Consider the following 5000-nt stretch of genomic DNA (forward strand, 5'->3'; position numbering starts at 1 on the left):
CACCGGGGGACGATGCCGCGAGGTGTAGCTAGCTAGTGCAGTCGCACCGCTACTACTGTACAGAGATAGAACAGGCATTGACTATACATACATTAAGCTTATACGCGGCGGTGCTTAGTAATACGCGCAGTCATCGGAATATAGATAACACATACAACTGTCCCTATACATGCTGAACGTCTGTGCACACAATGTCAACCACACGTCACCCACACACTCCATCACCCACTAGTCTATGCCTGTAACAGACGCAGACACAACATCTAAGTACCAGCATGGAACAACATCCAGTGCATCCTCTCGGCCACAGTACACCATCCACACTATGATAACCAGACCGGGACGTCGAACCAGAAAACTGAATATCCCACTCTTCCTACAACCACCATTGCTCAGATACGCCACCAACACCCACACATGTCCTACACAGGGGTGCACCCAACAGCACCACACTGCCGCATCTCACAGCACATAAACAATGGCAGGAATGAAAGACACAGGTGTGCCACTCCTTTGCCACAAACACAGAACGGGCGCGCCACCTGCCATGAGCCACAAGTGCAACTGACGTGACATATCTGATAGTGCCTCAGGCGTCCACTTACTACCATCACTATCAACGAACCTCGCCACCCCACCCCCCCCCCCACACACACCATCCCTTAACCCAACTTCTGCCTTAACCTAACCCAACTTCTGCCTTAACCTAACCCAACTTCTGCCTTAACCTAACCCAACTTCTGCCTTAACCTAACCCAACTTCTGCCTTAACCTAACCCAACTTCTGCCTTAACCTAACCCAACTTCTGCCTTAACCTAACCCAACTTCTGCCTTAACCTAACCCAACTTCTGCCTTAACCTAACCCAAGTTGCGCCTTAACCTAACCCAAGTTGCGCCTTAACCTAACCCAAGTTGCGCCTTAACCTAACCCAAGTTGCGCCTTAACCTAACCCAAGTTGCGCCTTAACCTAACCCAAGTTGCGCCTTAACCTAACCCAAGTTGCGCCTTAACCTAACCCAAGTTGCGCCTTAACCTAACCCAAGTTGCGCCTTAACCTAACCCAACTTCTGCCTTAACCTAACCCAACTTCTGCCTTAACCTAACCCAACTTCTGCCTTAACCTAACCCAACTTCTGCCTTAACCTAACCCAAGTTGCGCCTTAACCTAACCCAAGTTGCGCCTTAACCTAACCCAAGTTGCGCCTTAACCTAACCCAAGTTGCGCCTTAACCTAACCCAAGTTGCGCCTTAACCTAACCCAAGTTGCGCCTTAACCTAACCCAAGTTGCGCCTTAACCTAACCCAAGTTGCGCCTTAACCTAACCCAAGTTGCGCCTTAACCTAACCCAAGTTGCGCCCTAACCTAACCCACGTTGCGCCCTAACCTAACCCACGTTGCGCCTTAACCTAACCCACGTTGCGCCCTAACCTAACCCACGTTGCGCCCTAACCTAACCTACGTTGCGCCCTAACCTAACCTACGTTGCGCCCTAACCTAACCTACGTTGCGCCCTAACCTAACCTACGTTGCGCCCTAACCTAACCTACGTTGCGCCCTAACCTAACCTACGTTGCGCCCTAACCTAACCTACGTTGGGCCCTAACCTAACCCACGTTGCGCCCTAACCTAACCCACGTTGCGCCCTAACCTAACCCACGTTGCGCCCAAACCTAACCCACGTTGCGCCCTAACCTAACCCACGTTGCGCCCTAACCTAACCTACGTTGCGCCCTAACCTAACCTACGTTGCGCCCTAACCTAACCTACGTTGCGCCCTAACCTAACCTACGTTGCGCCCTAACCTAACCTACGTTGCGCCCTAACCTAACCTACGTTGCGCCCTAACCTAACCTACGTTGGGCCCTAACCTAACCCACGTTGCGCCCTAACCTAACCCACGTTGCGCCCTAACCTAACCCACGTTGCGCCCAAACCTAACCCACGTTGCGCCCTAACCTAACCCACGTTGCGCCCTAACCTAACCCACGTTGCGCCTTAACCTGCCCTGTAATTGTTAGTTATATGAATCTAGGAATTCGTGTAGCGTTGCCCTAATTGCAACCATCTCAACATAGTTCACTTCGCGCACACTGTGGTGTTCTGCGTATTGATTCATTTTACGGTGCGTACCCTCACATCTTGCGAGTGTTGCTTACTTTCCACATGGTCCCGCTATCCACTGTATTGTGTACTGCAATAGGACGTATATCGCCCCCGCCCCCCCCCCCCCCTCCCCTCCTGTCACCTCTAGCTCGTCGGTCAGGAGTTCGCGTGTTGAATGCGCTTCGCAGCTGTGCAATGGCATTCGCATACGTACGCTGGCCACCTTCCACGTGTTCTTTCGTGCACACGTCGCAGCGTGTATGTATGCTGATGGAGTGCGTCGTGACACACAACATCCAGGCATGCAAGACTCGTAGAAGTCGCAAATGTAGATGGATGTCTACGTTTGCTGCCCAAGTTACGCAAATGAACTGGAAATCCGTTGTTGCGCGGTTGTTCGCGCTGGAGGTGAATCGTTGATATCGACGATCGGTACAGGTATTAACCGGTTGCTTCAGCGACACCCGTCATACCCACGAACGTGAGTGGGCATGTGGGTATGAAGCGATACGCGGCGGTGGCTGGGTGGGACCGTCCCCGGCCGGTGAGGGGGGGGCGCCCGGCGTGCTGGCCGCGCGCTGCGTGGGCGCACGCGCGGCAGCCGGCTGGTGGGGGCGCCCAGTGGCAGGCGCGCCGGCTGACGGAGGCGGCAGGCGGCGCATCTGCGTGCCGGCGCACCCAGCGCGCGGCGCCGTGCGGCCAAAGTGGGTCCTCCCGGGCCCGGTGCGAAGCGCGGTGGACATCTGCAGTGTGCTGGTCCGATTGAGGACTGTGTGCGTTGAGGATGCGCCGCCGCCCGGCACTCGGCGCCGCGACGCCGTCTGCTGCTCGGTCGCCCCCGCGGTTCTCGCAGGTGGTTTGTATCGCAGCTGTGCGGATGTGTTGGCGCGTGCGCTGTGCTGGGAGAGTTCGCTTTGGCACCCAAGTGGGGCTCTGCCCCTCTGTGGCGCTGGCGTTGGAGCTGCCCGGTCACTGTTTGTGGCCGCGTGTTGTCTCCCGCCGGCAACACCACGACAGCACGCTCCCGGGCCTCTGTCGGCAGCGGCAAGCTCAGTTGGGAGCACGGGTGGTCGCACTGAAAGCGTCTACTCGCCTATCTCCGGGCGATTGCGCCTCTCTCGAACCCGACCAAGTACTTAGGACGGCGCTGCGCGCCGCCGGGACCTGAGAGGGTTTCGAGGTGTATCGTGCAGGGGAGCCCAGCCTCCTCCTGTTTGCAGAATAATTGAGCGGACGCTTGCGTGTTCGCGCGGGCCCCCGGGACACACTCCCGGGCGGCCGGCTGCTCAGCTCTAGTTGACGCAGCTCCCTGGTTGATCCTGCCAGTAGTCATATGCTTGTCTCAAAGATTAAGCCATGCATGTCTCAGTACAAGCCGCATTAAGGTGAAACCGCGAATGGCTCATTAAATCAGTTATGGTTCCTTAGATCGTACCCACGTTACTTGGATAACTGTGGTAATTCTAGAGCTAATACATGCAAACAGAGTCCCGACCAGAGATGGAAGGGACGCTTTTATTAGATCAAAACCAATCGGTCGGCTCGTCCGGTCCGTTTGCCTTGGTGACTCTGAATAACTTTGGGCTGATCGCACGGTCTTCGTACCGGCGACGCATCTTTCAAATGTCTGCCTTATCAACTGTCGATGGTAGGTTCTGCGCCTACCATGGTTGTAACGGGTAACGGGGAATCAGGGTTCGATTCCGGAGAGGGAGCCTGAGAAACGGCTACCACATCCAAGGAAGGCAGCAGGCGCGCAAATTACCCACTCCCGGCACGGGGAGGTAGTGACGAAAAATAACGATACGGGACTCATCCGAGGCCCCGTAATCGGAATGAGTACACTTTAAATCCTTTAACGAGTATCTATTGGAGGGCAAGTCTGGTGCCAGCAGCCGCGGTAATTCCAGCTCCAATAGCGTATATTAAAGTTGTTGCGGTTAAAAAGCTCGTAGTTGGATTTGTGTCCCACGCTGTTGGTTCACCGCCCGTCGGTGTTTAACTGGCATGTATCGTGGGACGTCCTGCCGGTGGGGCGAGCCGAAGGCGTGCGACCGCCTCGTGCGTGCTCGTGCGTCCCGAGGCGGACCCCGTTGAAATCCTACCAGGGTGCTCTTTATTGAGTGTCTCGGTGGGCCGGCACGTTTACTTTGAACAAATTAGAGTGCTTAAAGCAGGCAAGCCCGCCTGAATACTGTGTGCATGGAATAATGGAATAGGACCTCGGTTCTATTTTGTTGGTTTTCGGAACCCGAGGTAATGATTAATAGGGACAGGCGGGGGCATTCGTATTGCGACGTTAGAGGTGAAATTCTTGGATCGTCGCAAGACGAACAGAAGCGAAAGCATTTGCCAAGTATGTTTTCATTAATCAAGAACGAAAGTTAGAGGTTCGAAGGCGATCAGATACCGCCCTAGTTCTAACCATAAACGATGCCAGCCAGCGATCCGCCGCAGTTCCTCCGATGACTCGGCGGGCAGCCTCCGGGAAACCAAAGCTTTTGGGTTCCGGGGGAAGTATGGTTGCAAAGCTGAAACTTAAAGGAATTGACGGAAGGGCACCACCAGGAGTGGAGCCTGCGGCTTAATTTGACTCAACACGGGAAACCTCACCAGGCCCGGACACCGGAAGGATTGACAGATTGATAGCTCTTTCTTGATTCGGTGGGTGGTGGTGCATGGCCGTTCTTAGTTGGTGGAGCGATTTGTCTGGTTAATTCCGATAACGAACGAGACTCTAGCCTGCTAACTAGTCGCGTGACATCCTTCGTGCTGTCAGCGATTACTTTTCTTCTTAGAGGGACAGGCGGCTTCTAGCCGCACGAGATTGAGCAATAACAGGTCTGTGATGCCCTTAGATGTTCTGGGCCGCACGCGCGCTACACTGAAGGAA

At 54.8% G+C, this 5000-nt stretch overlaps 1 non-coding gene across 1 annotated transcript in view; it reads left to right on the plus strand.

Annotated features, from left to right (window-relative positions):
• Window positions 1-3413: 3413 nt before the first annotated feature.
• The window catches only part of LOC126197039 (small subunit ribosomal RNA), a 1909-nt gene continuing 322 nt past the window's right edge, over window positions 3414-5000 (plus strand). The window contains exon 1 of the ribosomal RNA XR_007539447.1: window positions 3414-5000. This exon is cut by the window's right edge and continues 322 nt beyond it. This is a non-coding gene — a ribosomal RNA (small subunit ribosomal RNA).

Source organism: Schistocerca nitens, chromosome 7, assembly GCF_023898315.1.
Source record: "Schistocerca nitens isolate TAMUIC-IGC-003100 chromosome 7, iqSchNite1.1, whole genome shotgun sequence".
NCBI lineage: Eukaryota > Metazoa > Arthropoda > Insecta > Orthoptera > Acrididae > Schistocerca > Schistocerca nitens.